Below are 22,825 nucleotides of genomic sequence, written 5' to 3'. Positions count from 1 at the left end.
GCCGTGAGACTGAACCGGTAAAAGGTAAGATTTATCTTCATATTCACAAGACGATTGATAAGACATACCTTCTAGACATTACTTGTAGAACAATAGAATAGGTGGGTTACATACGATAAATCTACAGAGTTTCTAAACCAAGGGGAAAACAAGCCTAGTGTTCGTCTTCTATTGCTTACAACCAAGAGCAACCAATTCTTTTCGTTTCTCTACTTCCATAAATTCCCCTCTTTTACTTTTAGGCATTACGTGGTGATTTCAACAAATTGGGGATACATTTTTGATCTATTCCCTAGGGATTCACCCAAATCTAGTTGGATTACGGTATTTAACAACAACTGATTTATCCTTCAATTAGATGTGTATTTTGGGAGTTATCAAATCCTGGTGCCATTGTCGGGGAATACAGTCTCTGAATTCTTGATTGATGTTTTTGGATTTATTGGGTTCCATTTTCTTTTATTTTTTATTTTGTTGACCAACTCTTCTTGAGATGACAGCCTGGCCATAGAAAGTATAGAGTGATGATGACTCCTTATTGATTGATACTTTTCCCTTTGATATGGTGGATTATTGTAGGAGCATGATTAATATATTGTTGGAACATTATGATAGCATGATTGACACGTATGGACACCTGAAAAAATGAATACAAGATTGCTTTCAAAAGGTTGATAGGTTTGACTTGGATATCTTCCACATACAAGTAGAATTGGATGCAAAAGCTACTGCGTGTACTATAACGCTCAACTTACAAGTCTATTTAGTGCAAGGAGGTCGTCATCAATATATTTACCTAACTTTGCCGTCGGGGTCAAATCCACAGGGTACAATGTGAGTGGCAATTAAACTAATTTGAAACTAAAGTTACAAGTTAAATTCAAACAAATGATACAAAAGATAAAATAGGGGTTTGTAATGATTAAATAAAAGTTATTAACACTTTTGTTCGCTTTAGAAACTCCAAGCTAAAATCTTAGTGTTTCAAATCAATGATAGAGAGAAACTAGGGTTGTGATCACTATAATTATTAATCCCCAATGAACAATGACAGTAGTATTGGGTTCTCATGACTTGTGGGAAATACCAAATTATCAGTTTCGACAGTCTATCTTAGTGTTTCTCAACCTACTTAGATGTTGAGCTCCCTAAATCCCTCGAACTTAGGAAATCATTCTATTCATACTGATTTTATCTCAAGTTGATCAATCTTATTACAACATTAATCATTAGATGGGAGCTTAACCTTCCTAAATCCTTGTTGATAATTCGTTACCTTTAGTTTATTTCTCAGTTCGAGCAAATCAACATAAGGCGGGATTTATTATTTGCAACCAATAAATGAAAGTCTTAACAAAGGAATTATCAAGATGTCTCCAAAATCACTCATACCCTAACTAACTACTAAATCCATGGAGAAATAATCATAGATACGACAACCCTACTTATGGGTTTTAGTTCCATATGAGAAAGAAAGAGATAGAAACAATTGTAATCATTATTCAAAGAAATTAAACTTGCAAAAGATGAAGTTTGAAGTTGATTCTCTTGTAACTTCAATAGAAAATTCCCACAACCAAATCAAAGAGTTGAAAATTGAATTCTAAGTTAAGAATATAGATCTCTTCTCGAATAGGTGACGACGAAGTGTGATGCCTCATTAGGAGTCTGGCGACTTATCAGAAATGTCATCTATTTCTTCAACAAGTTTGATGATTTCTTCCTTGGGATGAAGGCATTACTTATGGCTTATCAGACATATGATGACTTATCAGGGAATGTCGTCATACTTCTGCTCCCACTAAGTCACACTATCTACATCTATCGATGAAGCCTAATGGATTATTAGACATACGACAACTTATCAAAATTATCGTCGCTTCTTCACTTTAAATTCTCAATAACTGGCTAAGCCTGATGACGATCCTCAAGGCTTATTATACTTCTAATGTCTTATCACAGATGTTGTCAGGAATTCCAGCTGAAGCTCATTCTCTGTCTAAGGCTGATGGTAACTTTGATAGCTTATCACAAGGTTGACGACTTATCAGATAAGTGGTCTACTATACATCCCTCTTTACTTTCTCAAAAATCAACTATATTACTTCTATTATTTCTGGTTTTCTTGCACCTTTACTTTTACTGCAATATCAAAGATAAAACCATAAAAAACGACAATAGTTGCTTAAGACTTTGCAATTAGTCTCAATTAAAATCTCAAATGTGTTGGCATCTGCTCACACATCAATACACTCAACATAAAACAATTTCTTGTCCTCAAGCATCTAAAACACAACCAAGAGGATACAAAGTACATTCGGCAGTCAACCATCTGAATTATCTCAAAACATCTTCACCATCTCCAAAGTCAATTAACTTAAAAACAACAACTGTGCATATTATAGAAAAACAACAATGCAACACACGGGAGTCAACATATTGTATCAATTCAGCAACAACAACCATGCATGTACCAAGATTAAACTATCCAAACAACTTAGCAACTAACAACGTAACTAGTGAGCCCTTAAAACAAAGAGGTCCCTCCTCACTCATATTTCAACTCAAGCATATCAATGCAGGGACGGTCAAGAGATGCTAACTCTCAGAAAGATGTTTCATTCAATATATGTCAAATAACATAAGCTTGCCCTTATTTTCATTACCAAAACTTTCAGACTATTAAGCTACGATAACTATAGGTCTTCTCATTGGCTTGTAATGTAGGATAGGGGCTGGTATGATACTCGATGTTATTTAAGATGACTAAGCCTCCTTGACACTACACTAGCTTCTGGGGTCTCACTTATTAACCTTTTTTGATTCTTCTCTTTTCTTGATCGCACATATTTAGGATTGGTTCCGTTTTTTTTATACAATCGTTTCTTTTTTTCACCACTTTTCTTTTCTTATTCGTTTTCCACCACACCCAGCTTTTTATTCTTTTCTTTTATTCTATATTTCTTCATACTTATTTTAAAGCACGCACCCCTATGGTAGCCACCCTCAATTTATGCTATTTTCCTAAGTCAAAGTGCATAATGTCTAAGGAGGACTAGGACCAAAACAGGTTCATTGTGATACAAATAGGAAGGTGATAGGTATAATTAAAGAATTGACATTTATGCTCAAAATCAGGATCAAGGGATATTATTCACACACGAAAGGTCATTTAGGCTAAAAGTGGACTAATATCAATAATGGCCTATGATCCTTTCCTAACCGCTATCCTACAACCAAGGCAAGACCAACCGGGCAAGTTCTGGATTAAACACACAATGGGAACTAGGTAGTATCTCATACACACATGGCACAAAGGTACATCACAAGCTACTATCTATTTGGTTCATGCAATTGTTTAGCAATGGTATCAAGACACTAGTATTAATCCCATAACAAGATACACAGTGGTCACAGATCAATGCATATCACACAATTATAAAATAGACCATTTGAAAGGTGTTAAAAAATAAACAAAAACATGTTAACTACCTAAGATACTTGTATTTCTCCTAGTCGACTACAATATTTTACAATAAATCACAATACACTTAAACATGCAGGTTCTACAAGGAATAAGACTTCGGGGAAAAGAGGCACGATAACAAAAATCCCAAGAGGAAATCAACACCCACATGTAGCCCCACCCTCAACTTAAAATCATGCAATGTCCCCAGTGCATCAAACCAAAACAAGAAAGTTAGAAATATACATGTGGCACCATGGGTGAGAAGATCCAATCACATAATAGAATAGAAACAATAAAATACCTTGGGTTGCTTCCCAAGAAGCGCCTGATTTATTGTTGTAGCACAACTAGGTTATCTTGACTACTCGGAATTCATCAGGATACCTTAAACATACTTCATCCTTTATCCCTCGACTTAGATGATTTGAATCGTCGTCCCATCTTTCAATCTTTACATCTTTTATGTGCGTTGGGCAAATATGAGATCATGATAAGGAAAGTTCTATCACACCACTTGGAAGACTTAAGTTGCTTTCCCAATTTTGCATCGACCTTTCTTGTGGGATTATTTGGCAATGGTGAGAATACTAAAAAGCCACTAAATGGACATCTATCTTTAAGCTTCTTGGCCTTCAATATTGGAGTTGTATTATACCCTTTTAGAAAGACAAACTCCAAAATATAGGAATTTTCCTCCTCATTTCAAAAATTCATCATTTGCTTGAGTGATTCAACTTTCATCACATCAAGCTAGAATAATGTTTAAAAGTTATTCTAGTGAGGTCTTCTCTCTAATTTTGGAGTTGCATCCTTCTGAATCTCTTAACCCCAAATTGGGCTAGAGTCTTTATAAGAGATTGGATTGATTTCTTCTTTTGCCTCTACCACCATTCCCTTAATCTTGGTATCTTCTTTCATAGTTGGTTCGGTTGGTTGGGAAATCACTGAGGGTTGCTCATCATCAAGCTTAACATCAATATAGGATTTTTCCTCCTCATCTTCACACTCTTCCATTATTTTAAATGATTCCATAGATAAGATATAATCTAAACATAATATAGAAGAAGGCTTTGAATGATTGACCTCTATAGCTATCTCCTTATGAATGATTGGCTTCATGTCTTGACACATATCAAATACAATACCATACATTTCTTTCTGGAGATCCAACATTAGTTGAAACATAACTTCAATAACATTCTTTCTAGTGCTTAATTCTTTCTTTTCTTAACAATAAGACCTATCAAACTCATAGAAAGAACTAGAATTTGGGTTAGCGCAATACGGGGAGGGGCATTTGGGCAATTAATCCGATGTCCTTATTGACCACAACATAAAGAACAATCATACTCCCGATAGGATTGATATGGTGCACACATCTCTCTGCGGGGAGCATATCTACAATCTTTCATAAAGTGAGGTCCATCATATAATGGACATGGATCATCAAGATAAGATTTCCAACCACCAAGATGATGTTTATTCCACGATTCCATACTAATAAGTAAACTAAAAAAAATCTAACTAACACAAAAAATAAAAGAAAACTAAAAACTAATATTTACAAGTTTGAATTCAAGCAAGTAGGCTAAAATTCCAAACCAACTCAATACGCAAAATTATTCCCCAGCAACGGTGCCATTTTTGATAACGCTCAACCTGCACATCAATTTAGTGAAAGTTGATCATCGTCAATATATTTACCCAACTTTGGAGTCGGGGTTGAATCCACACGAAACAATGTGAGTGGTGATTAAACTAATTTAAAACTAAAGCTACAAGTTAAATTCAAACAAATGATACAAAAAGATAAAATGGGGGTTTGTTATGATTTAACAAAAGTTATTAACATTTCCATTAGCTTTCAAATCTCTAAGCTAAAATTTTAGTGTTTCAAATCCATGATAGAAAGAAACTAGGGTTATGATCACTACGATTACTAATCCCCACAGAACAATGACAGTAGTATTGGGTTCTTATGACTTATGGGAAACACCAAATTATCAGTTTTGGCCGTCCATCTATGTGTTTCTCAACCTACATAGATGTTGAACTCCCTAATTCTCTCAAACTTTGGAAATCATTCTATTCATACTGATTTTATCTCAAGTTGATCAATCTTGTTACATCATTAATCATTAGATGGTAGCTTAACCTTCCCAAATCCTTGTTGATAATTTACTACCTTTAGTTTATTTCTCAGTTCGAGCAAATCAACATAAGACAGGATTTATTGTTTGCAACCAATAAATAACAATCATAACAAAGAAATTATCAAGATATCCTCAGAATCACTATTAAATCAAAGATGAAGTTTGATGTTGATTCTCTTCGAAGTTCAAGAGAAAATTCCCACAACCAAATAAAAGAGTTGAAAATTGAAGTCTATGTTAAGAGCCCCCAAAGAGAGATAAACTTGCCTTTTGAATGAGTTTCAGCAGTTTCAAGATCTTCCACCCCCTTTTTATTAGAAAACCCAAACGTATGCTTTAAATTCTTTAGCCTAATTATGGAAACAAATCACAAATTATAGATATTTTCTTGCACAGGTGACTGTGAATTATGATTCCTCATCAGGAGCCTGACGACTTATCAAAAATATCATCAGCTTCTTCTCCAAGTTTGATGATTTCTTCATTTGGATGATGGCATTCCTGACGGCTTATCAGACACCTGGAAGCTTATCAAGAAATGTCCTCACACTTTTGTTCCCACTACCTCACATCATCTACAGATAGCGATAAAGCTTCAAGGCTTATCAGACATGTTATGACTTATCAGAATTGTCATCGCTTCTTTACTTTATGTTCTCAAGCTCTGCCTAAGCCTGACGCTGAACTGACGGCTTATCACAAATGTTGTCATGAATTCCAGATGAAGCTAATTCTCTGTCTAAGGATAATTACAACTCTGATAGCTTATCATAAGGCTGATGACTTATCAGACAAGTCGTTAGCTATACTTCCCTCTCTATTTGCTCTGAAATTACCTCTTTTACTTCTATTATTGTTGGTTCTCTTGCATCTTGACTTTTACTGCAATATCAAAGAGAAAACAATTTTAAACAACAAAACTTGCTTAAGATTTTATAATTATTCACAGTTAAAAGCCTCAAATGTGTTAGTATCTGCTCGTACATCAGTATAATACCAAAAAACCTAGTTATGTGGGGTATGAGACAGAAAAGATTCTGAGAAATCAAATTGATAAGCAAAAATCAAAGTAGTGAAAAATTGGTCATGCTCTTGTGGATAGTGTAACTCTTACAAAGAGCATATTAGGGTTGTATGTGGATGTAAGAAAACTACAAATTCTGAGTTAGGGAGTGTTGGACCTTATTCAAAGCATTTTTTCACATTGTGTTTAGATAGTCAGAACTTTATCGAGTCATCCAAGACTGTAGAAGAGTGCAAGGAAAAGTAAACTTATTTCTATATTCTTGCATTTGCTGATCCAGAATATAAAAAAACTACATTTCTCACGTAGGGGCCAAGGAGTAGAACATGCCACATCTATTTCTCCATTTCTTTATTTTATACCTCCACCCTATGAGGATAATGGGAAATAAAATAAATAATTAGGGTGCAGTTCATAAGTTTAAAGTGGAACGAGAAATTTGAAGGCCATCTGTTTGGCTACCTTGATGAAGCCTAAGTAATCAAGGTATCCATGGCTTTTTTAGTTAAGTTTGAGTACTCAACATTTCCCCTTCATACTGCGATGTGAAATCAGAATTGCATGGAAGGAAATCTAAGGTATTTTGTTATTTTTATCGTATTGTCTGATTAACATTAGATCTTTGCACCTATGGTGCCACAGGTGTGTTTCTGGCTCTCTTATTTTGATTTGACACATTGCGAACAATGCATGAGTTTAAGTTGTGAGTGGGGATACTTGTGGGTCTTGATGACTTCTTGGGTTTTTGTTGTCGTGTCTCTTTTCCCCGGAGTCTTGTTCCTAGTAGAGCCAACATGTTTAGGCATATTATGTTTTATGTCATGATGTTTTGTGGTTAACTGTGAGAAAAATAAGTATCTAGGGCATTTGACATATTTTTGTTGATTTTAGAGATAAATGATAAATACCTCTCCAATTATCTGTTTTTTCACTGTGTGATATATATATATATATATATGTGTGTGTGTGTGCAATATTATGAATCATTTATGGCATCAGTATTAGGGACATGATAATCATTGTGAATTTGTGCATGAATTGGATAGGTGGTAGCTTACAAAATTGGCTATGTGCTATGTGTGTGTGAGATGCTACTTAGTTTTATTTGCGTTAAATCCAGAAATTTCCTGGTTAGTCTTGCTTGGTTGATGGATAGTCGGTTAGGAAAGTATCATAGGTCATTATTTATGTTAGTCCACTTTTAACCTACATGACCTTCCATGTGTGAATTATTTTCCATATTCTGATTTTGAGCCTGAATGCCTATTTCTTTCTTGTTACAACTTTCACCTTCCCCTAGTCTTCTTAGATATTATGCACCTCAACTGAGGTAAACACCTAAATTGAGGATGGCTATCACAGGGGTGAGTAATGTAATGTGGGTATGAAGAAGGTAAAAAAAAAGAAAGTAAAGTTGGATGTGGTAGAAAAAGAAAAGAAAAATTGTGAATAAAGAGAAAAAGAAAGACTAAAAGACCACAACCAACCTAAATATGCTTTAAAATAAAAATGTTGAAATGAGGTGTTGCAATCACAAAGTCACCTACCGGGGTAGAAATAGAAAAAGGGTCCACAACACATTTCAGACCTAAACGAAAATGCGCAACCTCGAATGGGATCACATATGAGAGAGTAGACCCCGTATCTAGTAAACAGTTCACATCACAAGAAAAGAGTTTCAACAGACCAGTCATGACATCTTGTGATGCCTCGGATTCCTGTCAGGGAGTGAGACCATATAGACAGTTCTGACAAGTTCTGAAACTAGAGGGTGCACCCTTTATTTCTGGAGCTAAAGAAGATGCAACTGAAACCTTGAGTTCCCTAGAGGTAACCTTACCAACAGGATAGTTTTTAAGCATATAGCCTTGATGAACATAGTTGAAGCACCTTTCCCTTCCCTCAACATAAAATCCTCGATACAAACAACAACAGAATCTTCAAGGAGGATACAATGGAGCTGGTTGAGCCCCACTAGCCTGAGATTGGGCACCTTGTGCCCCGAAGTTGCCGCCACCATAGAAACACCTATCAACCAACATCTTTATGTAGGGAGTACTAAATGTCGAATAAGACCCTGAATTTCCCCACTTTTTATTTGTCCACTTACCACCATTCCAGCCACTCTAATATTCGCCACCATCCTTCTTAGAGATTCTAAACTTCTTTCCCTACCTCTCTCCCAACTCAGCCTACTTCTTTATATCTTTCTCTACCTACTGCATGTACACAACCAACCTATAGATATCCATATCATTGATTAACAAGGCACCCTTACACTCAAGAATAAAATCATGAGCCAATCCCGAAGTGAACTTTCACATCCTGGCCCTCATATTAGAAACTAACGCTAGAGCTTACGGTGATAACTAGTGAAACTTCAAGGCATACTCGTTAACTAACATCTTACATTGCTTATGACTAATAAACACTTTCATTTTTTCTTCACTCAAATCCTGTGGAAAGTAGCTGTCCAGAAAAGCAATAGAGAAATCCTCCCATATTGATAACTCAACACCATCACCTTTTAATTGTTCCCATTCCTCATACCATTGGTACGCCATATATTTCAGCGGATAGGCTGCAAACTCTAGTCCTTCCATATTCCTGGCATGCATAGCTTGAAAAATCTTTTCTATTTCATCCAAAAATCATTGAGGATCCTCCTGCAACTTAACACCAGTAAAGGTAAGAGAGTTCAACCTCATTTAGACTGATGGATTAATCGGAACAATTCATTTAGACTGAGTAGCTGCATATTGTGCCATCATATGAATGGATTGACGAAACTCGGCATTCTACACATTAGCCTAAGGTTTTTGAGAAGTACTAGAGTGGACCGGTGAAACTATAGAACAATCCAGAACAATACCCCTAAACTGAGTGTGGATACCATGAGTAGGGTGTGCCCCATCCACATTATCCCAAGTGGGAATAGAGGAGTTTTCATGAACTTCATATCATCGAGGCATGATCTGAAAAGCACATAAATGAGAATTATCGAAGAATTCCGGACATTGACAGCATAGCTTCAAAATAGAACACAAGAAAAATAAACATTCCTAAATGCCTTATATATGTGGCATGCTATAAACACCTAAAAGAGACATTACTCAAAACAAATTTGTGGAATCCCAACTGACCATGAACTTAGGACGCTGATACCAATCTAACACGACCCAAACCATCGCCTTGACATGTCGTGTGCCTCAAGCCCAACTGAAACTTGAGACCACCCCCAATACCCAACCCTAACTGCCCTACACCCCATGTCGGATGAATTTAGATTATATATAACATAACAAAATGGAAAAATCAAAATGTAAATATAGTCAAGTGATGTAATCATCAAAACCAATTTCAATACCAAGGCTGACACCAATACCACCTACACCCATGCCAACAACAAGTAGTCCCATAAATCATCTATCTAAAGCCAAAACAACATCCGGTCGGGATATGCCTTCGACCATAGCCATAAAAAAAAGTCTAAGAAATAAACAAAGTATGTAGAGAAGCCCATAACATAACATAGAGCCTTCTAGAGTCTGGAAGCTCACCACTTTAATTTGACATAAAAAAGTCCCCCAATTCAATGACTAAGTAGGAGGATTAGTATGGTCGATTCATGCATAGCATAGGGATACAATACCTGAAGATGGGTTACCAGGTGAACACTAGCATATACTCATTACGAAGGTTAAAAAAATATCCATAATAAAAATTGAGTAAATAACCATATGCAATCTCATCCATACACACATATATATAATTTGTGCCATGAAAAGGAACCGAGTTTAGCATGCATTTAAAACCATTAACTTGGGTTTGTGTAGCTTTACCGTCATAATTCACCAATGAGATATATGGTTCCGGTATTATACCCTTTACGGTCCCAGTGCGAGTAGTCACATGAATCAAAGATACCACAGTGGCCAGGGATTCCCATGTACCCTTCGTCGTCCATGATACATAGATACAAGTATAATTTAGGGGATTCCCATGTACCCCATAAGTATAAGGTCACCATGACCAACCTTTATGTCGGCACTCATGAGTTTTTAGTGTCTATCTATTGGACAAAGAACTTCATGGTAAGCTATCACATATTGCTATTATTGTCCAATTAAAGCCATTAGCACATAACTAACCAACCAATTCCAGAAGTTATTAACCAAGTCTTTATAAAGTGGTGTCTTTATACTGACTATAGCTTGTGAGGAATGTCATTAGCCAACACTTAGGGGATTCCCATGTACCCCATATGATTTCCAATTAGACCAATACTATGGCCACTAAGGTCTCTTACCAAAAACTTTTAACCAATTTAGGTTCCATTATCATTTTATGCAATGTAATAGTTTCAATAAAAGTCAAAACATTTGATAAAACCATTCTCATAGATATTTTAACAAACATGAAGAGGACATATAGTTTCCAAAATCAAAACCAAGTACCAATTGACCATTCCCATGCCACCACATTTTCAAACCAACATTATAACATGAAAAATCATAAATAAAATATGGGAAGACATTACCCAACCATTAGTAACCAAAACCCAACCATATATTTCAAAACCAACATAAACCCACCATAATATCGTGAAAATCATTCATTAAAGCATGTATTTAATTGAACTAACAATGGGGGAGAAATAATATGCCTTAGATACTAAAGAGTATAGAGAAAAATCACCCTTGAGAGACTTAATTAACTACCTTGAAAGTGATCCCAAGTGATTGAGAGACTTGAGATTGTTTAAACTGTTTTTAATTGAGAATAATAGGGTAAATGAAATCCCAAAAGTGTTTTTAGTCGTGGGATCAAAAGTATTAAGAGGGAAAATGCCCCGAAACCCTCAACATAAACTTTAAACATCACCGCAGGGGGGTACGACTTCCACTAAACTCGTACACATAACATATGAGTGGTACCCATCACTCATACCCTAGACAAAATATTAAACATCAGACACTGTCCACCATACAACCCTCCTTAACTAAGTTGTACCTTCATCATATGAAAAGCACCTTAGAACTAAATCCTAGGTAGCCTACAACGGGTATGACATACTGATCAACATTCTAGTGGCTTTCCTTACTCATTCTATCTCCACACAATGGTACCTATTCATATCTTGGATAGTAACCAATCAAAACCATACTGAGTAATATATGACAAAGACCTCTAAACTGTTCCCACATCACACTACTAGTAAGCCTAAGTCGTATGATGTCCAGAGAGTTAAAAAACTCAAGAAATTTCTAGGGGTCAAATGCCAAGGTGTTTCATCCCTTGATCCCATTTGATCAATATCTTGAAAGAACCCTACGACAGAATAGTAGGATATTGGGACACATTCATGAAGCTCATTATATGGAGCTTTGAGATGATCTACTTGACTTACCTCCCCCACCTCTACATAGTGTTCCAAAGATAGCTGCACAAACCACTGCACGATGATTAACAAAAGCAAATGCGATGAAAAATAATGAAGCTACTAATTGTATAGTTCTAAAAGATAGAGAAAGATATAAAGTTAATCATCAAGCAAAACATGATAGAGTTAGAAGACATAGAGCTCTAGTACTACTAGTTTATCAGTACGTGTAATCATATGATGATCTAGTTGATAATATGGGGTATATTTAGCCCATAGAGTAGGAGTTATCATTTCTCCTGAGTTGCCTCAGGGTACAAAGTTTGATATCACAAATGCTATGATTTAGCCACTAAATTTGAAGATGTTTGTTGGTTTGCCAACCAATGATGGAAACTTGCACATCAAAAATTTTGTTGGAATTTGAACGTTATATAATATTATTAGGGTTAGTCAAGAATTTTTGAGACTCAGGTTGTTCCCATTCACTCTTACTGGTAAAGTGAGATTATAGTTAGCGTAACTACATCATGGGTGCATTAGTACTTTGAATGACTTGCAGAAGGATTTCCTAGATCATTTCATCCCTCATACCTGAATACTGCAATAGAAGGGTGAGAACTCTAATTTCAAGCAATTACATTTGAAATCATTGTATGAGGTATGCTTTCTATTTAAAAGGAAGTTAATGATGGCTACTACTCATAGAATTTTTGGGAGAAATCTACTGTAAATTTTCTATTGTGCCATGAATACAAGTTTCAAAAGTGTTGTGGACACTATTATGAGTAGAGCTCTCATAAACTTTCATTGGGAAGCAACATCAAAATTTTTTGATCAGATCTCTCTTACCATTAGAGGGTTGTATACTCGGGGGAAGAAAGAGGTTCTAGCACTATGATATTGGTTCTTTGAGCAAACAGAGAATTCATGATGATAAAATGCCTCAAAAAGTTGCATAACTATGGACGAAGATGACACGACCCAAACCAGGGCCTTGTCGTGTCGGGTAGCTCAAGTCCAACCAGGACTAGTGACCACCCCCAAATACCTGAACATTAATCGCCTGACATCATATATTAGATGAATTTTGGACATATAACAAGATAAGATAGTACTATATTAAAAAAATAATAATATGTCTAAATTCCAAACAAAAATCCATAACCAATTACCCATCAAATACCACTCCCAATGCCAATAACAATATCAATGCTTACACAAATATCGACACTGCCTATGCCTATAGTAGTCCAATAAAAACTTTTACCAGAATAAACAAAATCTAGGCGGGACGTGCCCCCGACCATAACAAAAACTCAAACCAAAGAAATAAAAATTATTTTAGTCTGACTCAAAAATTATCCCCGAATCACTAAGTCACTGAGTAGGATGAGTAAAACTATGGTTAGTTCCTGCATTACGTGGGGATATAACACTGATAATGCTTAAACTACACCTCTCTTACAAAAATGTAAGTGATCGTCATCAATATATAAGCCAAATAGGTTAGGGTCAAATTCCATAGGGAATATGGTGTGAATTTGAGTTATTTACGGCTTAATCAACTGATAGTACTTAGTTTCCTGTGAATGGGGTTTTTTGGAAAGGTAACAAATAATTACTTCTCAATTTAATATTTGAAATCGAAGTGATAGGTAAAATCAGAGTTATGTTCACTATGGGTGTTAGGATTTGATAGACGCTAGTAACGGTTCAAGATTCTTGTGGTAGGTAGGAATAGTAGACTATCCTTGTCAAAGTTATATCTAAATGTTTCTCAACCAATTTAGACATTTAACCACCTAATTCTCTCGAATTGAGGGAATTTATATTTCATAACAGGATGTTATCTTAAGTTAATTAATCTTTTTACATCATTAATTATTAAAGGAATGTTTATGCTTGCAAGTCCCTGTTGATAATTCACTTCTTACTAGGATTGATTTCTTATCTCAAGCAAATCACCATTAAGCAAGGCCTGTTGTTTGCAATAAATAGTCAGAGTATAAAATAATAGAATTAAAATGAAATTTCTACCACCGTTAGAATCTTGAACACTTAGTTACATTACAAACCCAAACCCATAGATCCCACAACTCAGGTTAAGGGAATTTAGCTACTCATAATACAATAATCAAGACAACAAGTTGAATTCATAGTTTGATATATGAACTTATAGCAAGATGAATAGCAACAAGTGTTCCGCAGATCTGATTCACAATAGAAAATCCCAAAACAATTGTAATAATCTCTCCAAAAATAATTGTAAAGTTCAAGTCACAAAAGTAGAGAGAAGAGATTCTCAAAATGTAAGTTCCACCCCTCTCTATTAGAAAACCCTAAAATATGCTTTAAATACTTCAGCCTAGTTATGAAAATAAAATCATAGATCATAGTATTTTGTCGGATAGGTAATGACGTGTGTGATGGCATATTAGGAATCTGACGACTTATCAGGAATGTCGTCAACTCTGCTTCACTTTTAACAATCTCTACCTTAGATTGACGGTGAGACGTGATGGCTTATCAGACATGTGATGACTTATCAGAATTGTCATCACTTCTTCACTTCAAATCCTATTCTCTGCCTAAGCCTAATAATGAGCGTGATGGATGATCAAACTTCTGATGGCCTATCAAAAATATAGTCATGAATTCCAGTTGAAGCTCATTCTCTATCTAAGCCTAACGATGAGCCAGACGGCTTATAACACTTCTGATGGACTATCACAGATGTCGTCATGAATTCTAACTGAAACTCATTCTCTTCTTAAGGCTAACAATGAACTGACGACTTATCACACTTCTGAATGCCTATCACAGATGTTATCACGAATTGTAGCTGAAGCTTATCCTTAGTCTAAGTCTGACGACAACTTTGATAACTTATCACAAGGATAATGACTTATCATACAAGTCATCAGCTATACTTCTCTCTCTAGTTGCTCAGAAATTAACTTTTTCACTTCCATTATTGCTAGTTCTATTGTATCTTGACTTTTACTGCAATATCAAACAAAAAACAATCAAAAATGACAAAAGTTGCTTAAGACTTTACAATTATTCTTAGTTAAAAGCCTCAAATGTGTTAGCATCTTCTCACACATCAACACCCTCAACTTAAAATAATTGTTTGCCCTCAAGCAACTAAAAAACAACCAAGAGGATACAGAGTACATTCGGCAGTCGACCATCTATATTATCTTAAAACATCTTCACTATCTCCATGGTCACTTAACTTAAAAACAACAATTGTGCATATTATTGAAGAACAACAATGCGACACACAGGAATCAAGATAAGCCATAAATTTATCAACAACAACCATGAATGTACCAAGATTACACTATCTAAAAAAGTTAGCAACTAACAACGTAACCGGTGTACCCTCACTACAAAGAAGTACCACTCTACTTATATCAGACATCACATATGTAACTATTGGTAAAATCAAAAGATACTCACTCTCATAATGAAGTTCGAATCAATGTATGCCAAATACCATAGGCTTGTCTTTATTTTCATTACCATGATTTTCAGATAGGTCAGTTTAGATCACTATAGATCTTCTCGTTGGCTGGTAATGTAGGCTAGGGGCTGGTATGATACTCGATGATATTTGACGTGACTAAGCCTCCTTAATACTACACGAGCCTATGGGGTCTCACTTATTAACCTTTTTCTATTCTTCTCTTTTTTTGATCACACATATTCAGGATGGGTGCAGTGTTTTCTACCATCACTTTTTTTTCACAACTTTTCTTTTCTTGTTCTTTTCCACCGCACCCATCTTTTTATTCTTTTAATTTATTCTACCTTTCTTCATACTCATTTTACATCATGCACCCCTATGATAGCCACCGTTAACTAAAGCTATTTACTTAAGTCAAGATCATAGTGTCCAAAGAGGACCAGGGCCAAAATTGGTTCATTATGATATACATGAGATGGTGATAGGTATCATAAAAAAGGAAATAGGCTATTCAGGCTCAAAATAGGGATTAAGGGATATCATGCATACAGGGAAGGTCATTTAGGCTAAAAGTGGCTGATATTAAAATGTCCTATGATCCTTTTCTAACCCCTATCCTTCAATCTAGGTAAGACTAATCAGGCAAGTTTTGGATTCAATATACAAAGGGAACTAAGTAATATCTCACACGCACGTGGCACCCAAGTATATCACAAGTTACTACTTATCCAGTTTATGCAATTATTTAGCAATGATTATCAAGTTACTAGAACTGATACCATAACAAGATACATAGTGGTCACAATTAGATGCAAATGACATAGTTAAACAATCAGACCATTTGATAAGTTTTCAAAAAATTACAAAACCACGTCAACTACCTCAGGTACTTGTATTTTGCCTAGTTAACTAAAAAATGTTACATCAACAACTCACCGTACACCCTTAACTTAAAATCAAAGAAAAATTAAACTTAGATTTAGCGTATACTTGGAGTAGATCAAGCATGGTGTTCATGGGTTGCCTCCCATGTAGTGCCTTATTTAACATCGCGGAATAACTCAGGTATCTCAAATACTTCAAACATCATTAAGACTGATAGTAGCAATACTTTTCATCATGTTTTTGGGACCTATATAAAGTTTGACTTATTTCCCATTAACCTTGAAGATGTTGCTGTCTTCATTTTCAAGTTCTACTACTCCAGATGAGTAGACTTGAATAACTCTAAATAGGCCAGATGATTTGGATTTAAGCTTACCTGGGAACAGTTTGAGTCTAGAATTGAACAGAAGCACCAAGTCACCTTTTGGGAAATCTTGTTTCTCAATCCTCCAATCATGATACTTCGTCATCTTTTCTTTGTATAGGTCTGCTCTTTCATATGACCTGAGACAAAATTCATCCATCTCATTTAGTTGTCACAATCATAGTTCTGGTGCCTCCTTCCAATTCAAATTTAACCTTTTAAGTTCCTATAGAGCCTTGTGCTCCAACTCTATTGGTAAGTGGCATACTTTTCCATAGACTAGCTAGAATGGTGACATGCTAATGGGTGTCTTGAAAGCTGTCTGATATGCCTACAAGGCATTGTTGAGCATTTGAGACAAGTCTTGTTGACTATTGTTCACCGTTTTGGCTAGGATGGCTTTAATCTCTCAATTTGACACCTCCACCTGCCCACTAGTTTATGGGTAGTATGGAGTGGCTACTCTATGCTATTTCATCCCATATTTCGTTAAGGAAGCTCAAAACACTTTGTTGCAAAAATGAGATCCTTCTTATCTTATAATAGTATGTGGTATTCCAAAGTAAGAGAAGAACAACAACCCTCTTTCCTTTATTATCAGACAAGGCAATAGCTTTGACCCATTTCCAGACATAGTCAATAACAACTGAATATACTTCATCCCATACGAGCTTACAAAAGGACTCATGAAATTGATGCCTCAAATGTCAAACAACTACACTTCAAGCATCGTAGTCTATGGCATCTCCTGTCTTTTAGAGACCGACCCCTGCCTTTGAAATTGGTAGCATTTCAGTATAAAATCATGAGCATCCTTGAACAACGTTGGCTAATAGTAGCCACTCTGCAACACCATCTTAGCCATTCGGGCCCGTGCATGGTGACCTCCAAATGGGGAAACATGACATGCTTCCAATATACATAATATAACCACTTCTGGCACATATCTCCTTATAATATTATTAGTACATCACCGAAAATAATATGGCTCATCCCAGAAGTAATGTGTTACATTATGAAGGATTTTATTTCACTAATGGAAAGAAAGGTTTTCTAGGATGACCTTACTCATAACATAATTTGGAAAAGCAGCGTACTAATGCATTTTCTCCATAGTAGGAACCAAGATCTCCTCTTCAGGAAATGAACCATTTATCTCTATTTTATCACTAGCTACCTACTCTACTTTCGTTCTAGTCAGATATTTCCCAACTTAGTTTTTTCAACCATTTCTATCTTTGATTTCAAAGTCAAATTCTTGTAGCAACAACACCCATCTAATAAGCCTTGTTTTTGCATCCTTATTAGCCATCAAATACCTCAAGGTTGTGTGTTCAGTGAACAACTACTTTGGTCCCAAGCACGTAAACCCTGAATTTCTAAAAAGTATACACAACAACCTGGAGTTCCTGTTTAGTGACTGTGTAGTTATTTTGTGCTCCATTCAGTGCTTTGCTAGCATAATACATTGGATGAAATATTTTTTCCTTCTTTTGTCCCTGTACAATTCCAAGGCCAATAACATTTACATCATATATGATCACAAATAGTTTTGACCAGTCCGGTGCAACAATGATTGGGGCCTCGACCTGCTTATTTTTAAGGCATTCAAATGCCTTCAAGAAATCATCATTAAAGGAGAACTTCACTTCGTTCTCCAAAAGATTGCATAGTGGATTTTCAACCTTCAAAAGTCTCTTATAAACCTCCGGTAAAAGCCAACATGTCCAAGAAAACTATGCATTCCCTTTACTGAAATGGGAAGTGGTAGTTTCTCGATAACTTCAACCTTGGTTCGATCAACCTCTATCCCTTTTGGTAAAATTTTGAGTCTAAGAACAATGCCATCCTTTACCATTAAGTGGCATTTCTACTAATTAAGCATAAAATGAAATTCAACATATCGTTATAAGGCCATAATCAGGTTTACCAAACATAATTCAATTGAATCTCCCACCACAGAGAAATCATCCATGAACACCTCTAAGGTTTTCTCCACCATATCTGAGAAACTAGACATTATGCATCATTGAAAAGTAGCCGGTGCATTGCATTGCCCAAACAACATTCTCTTAAATAAAAAGGTGCCATATGGGCATGTGAATGTTGACTTCTCTTGATCTTCAGGAGCAATACATATCTTGTAATATCCAGAATAACCATCCAAGAAGAAATACCACCCACTTCCGGCCAATCGATCAAGCATTTGGTCCATAAGGGCATCAGGAAGTGGTTATTAAAAGTCTACGAGTTTAGTTTGTGGTAGTCCATCAAAACACCCCACTCAGTCACAGGCCTGAATGGATTCAACTCATTCTTTTCATTTGCAACAAGAATCATGCCCCCCCTTTTTGGCCATACAGTGGACTTGGCTCACACATTTACTGTCAAAAATCGGGTAAACCACTCCTGCATCCAATTACTTAATAATTTCCTTCTTAACCACATCTTGAATTGGTGGGTTAAGATGGTGTTGTTGCTCGATGATTAGAGGAATGCCAATAATATTTGCGATAGTCCATCCTATTAATCTTTTGTACCTTTGAAGTACTGAAATGAGTGCTTGTACCTACTGCTTGCCCAAGTCATCTGGAATAATAATGGGTAGGGCCTTTCTATTTCCTAAACACACATATCTTAAATGCCATGGCAGTTCCTTTGATTCCAACATCGGTGGCTCTTTAATGGATGTCTTAGCCAGTGGTATTGGTTGATTAGCAAGATCAAGATATAGCTTCGTAGGAGCATAAGAGTATGAACCCATTACTGACAAAGCACAAACAGTCTCCTCATACTCCTCAATACTTTCATGATCAAAATTCATCAGAACTACTGCTAAAGGACCAACACCATATTTCTCCTTTATTGACACCTCTTGCTCATCCACATAATATACATCAACAATTGAGAACACACTTATTTATTTATGCTGGTTAATTGATTGGCACATATCAAATTACACCACCTCATCATTCATCTGAAGCAAGAGCTCATTGGTTTAAAAATCAATCAACACACTTCCGATTCCGAGGAAAGGAAAACCCAAGATTATAGGCACCTCAAAGTCTACCTCGCAATCTAGAATGATAAAATCCGTAGGAAATATGAAGCTAGCTACCTTTACCAACACATTATACAAAATACCAACAAGTCATTATACTGACCTATCCACCATCACGAGTCGTATTTTGGTGGGTGTAGGATTCCCCAAACCCATTTTTATATATATGGCTAGTGGCATCAGATTTATGCTCGCCCCAAGATCACATAGGGCTTTAGCAAAATTGAGAGACTCTATTGTACATGGAACAATGAATGCTCTAGTGTCGGCTTTCTTCTGCACTAAGGATCATGTAGAAATGGCACTACAATAGTGGAGGTTATTGTAACACCCCGATTCGCTAAACCAGAATGCTACACGGTGCTCATGACCATAAGGGACCAAAAGCTAATCCATGACTGATATCTGTACCTAAATACTACAAATTATGATATAATAATGCGGAATACATAGAACTGTTAGGCTATAAGATTCAACTGAATACAATCATATGGGTAAAATACCTAAAACAACTCAATCTGAACATAAATCTGAACATAAATTTGAAAGACTTTAAACTATCTGAATAAGGATTTGAAGGAACATGTCACCAACTAACTCTGTAAAACTAAACTGAAGAAATAAATAAATGAATTAAATCATATTGTCCTCGAATAAATTAGGACTCACTGTGTCTCTGTGACTGGAATGCTACCGCTACTGCTGGGCTGGAGCTCGTGTCTCAGAACCTATCGTGTAACATGAAAAAAAAGCACCATAGCACAAATACGTCAGTACAATTGGAGTACTGAGTATACGAAGAAGGTAGGCTGAACATAAAGGGTTTCATACATGAACAACACTGAGTGACTAATATGAACATGGGAGCTCAAACACACATATATAGAAACTGGGACCATGAATAAGTGATAGCATGACCTGTGTGCTAATTCATGGTTTACTGATAACTGTCATGACTGATACTGACACTGATAACATGGATGATTGTATCTGACAACCCTGTATATACTGAAATCTGAAGAATACCCTAAGTTCATTTACTGAGACTAATACTGAAAATATGGGAAGTAGTGTTTAACTGAAATGCCCCATGTATGTCGTTATGGCGATACTGGGATTCAATCTTTGCACCGACTGGAGGGGTGTCAATACCGTGCTACGGGTAAGGACAACCTGTGAGTGACCCTTATCTGGAGGGTACTTAATAAGAATGGTGGGAACCCTAAACTGATGGGTTAAGCCACCTCATCAACCCTAATCAGATGGGTTAATATGTCTCAACCTACACTGGCTACGTAGTTCTGGAACACAAGGATGACTACTAAGAATCACACCCTGAACTGGCGGGTGAGTTCCCATCCTTTGGTTCACTCGGTGCTAACCTCTACTCCCATCTGGAGGGACTGAACATGAATAACTAACTGTGCATGACTTAATGTTACTGAATTCTGTTGACTGGAGGAATGTTACTGATATCTGACAACTGACTAATATCATGAGGTTTTCCTGAGTCACATGACTGACTGAAGTCTATGGAATCATAGCTTGAGTTCAGATATCATGAAACATGACATGGATCTATGCACACAACTGTAGTTTTTGGGTACAAGTACCACAGTACTCGATGGAAGAAAACTGACACACATGACTGACTTGATCATAAGAGTAGAGTTCAGAATATATAATATCATAAGTAGGGATCTCATACTATGCATGGTTATCAATAATGTATTGCATGGAAGGGATTTTATATCTCATGGAAGTACTTGCACAATCTCAATATCATGTTCATTACATAATCATATTGGCAACACATATCAATAGCAGGGAAGTTCATGTGGATTGTATGGTTATCATACATCTTGTTCATAAATAGGATTTGCAAGTAAACATAGCATAATCTCATAAGAATAGCTCATGAGTATTCCAACAATATTTACAAGGAACATTAACAACATAGAAGTCATTGGAACGTAAGGGCATATCATGAACCCTTCCCTTAGTCACAATTTATATATATTGCATGATTTCTATCCTCTTAGGCATTTTATCAAACGCCTTACATGCACATCTTAAGCATAGGTGAAATCATCAAATTATACATCATGAACAACCTAATTTATATGTTTCCAACTCATGTGATATCTTGAATTCATAAAAACATATAAAGATTCCATCTTGGGAATCACCCAATATAAACAACAAGATCATCAACACCCAACAATATAGAAATCATACTTTATAATGATAAAGAGGGTTTTTGAGCTTTATGGATGAAAGGGATCCATAAATAAATACACGCATACCTTAGAAGGAAGATTTTTGATGATTGATGGAGGAATTTCCTTGAAATCAGACTTTCAAACTTAGTTACGCAACCCTAGTTGTTTTTCCCTGTTGGTGCTCTTGCATGATGAGCTTTGAGATGATAATAGGGTTGTAATATGTTGAGAAGCTATCTATTTCATAGGGTTAAGTTAGGGACGTGTAAGGAGTGTTAAAAGACTTACTTACCCTTAAAATAACTAATTGCCTATGCTTACTATCTCTCACGAAAATGGGCATAACTTTTTGCTCGGGTATTAAATTAAGGCAAAATTGATATCGTTGGAAAGATAATTCGATTCTCTACAATTTGGTGGGTCTAAATCAGACATAATTCCATATTAACATAGAGTTATACTCGTTCAAAGATGAACCTTGCAATATCGAACACTAAAACTTGATGGATTCAAAAACTCTTAGCTTGTATTACCTTAAGTGACTCATATGAACATGCTTAATGCATCATAAGCTATCCTATCACTAGGATATTCATTGTAAGTCATGTACTCAAGTATGAATCATAGGATAGGATATTTAATTCATTGGTATACTTATTCACTTCCTAGCTTAGAAACATGCGGGGTATTATAATATCTCTCCCTTAGGAACATTCATCCTCGAATGTAAATTTACTGAAAAGGGATACAAGACAATAGAACCTGAACTGAACATGAAAAACTACCACT

The sequence above is a fragment of the Capsicum annuum genome, chromosome 4 (genome assembly GCF_002878395.1).
Source record: "Capsicum annuum cultivar UCD-10X-F1 chromosome 4, UCD10Xv1.1, whole genome shotgun sequence".
NCBI classification, from domain to species: Eukaryota; Viridiplantae; Streptophyta; class Magnoliopsida; order Solanales; family Solanaceae; genus Capsicum; species Capsicum annuum.
Note: the sequence above shows the minus strand (reverse complement) of the source record.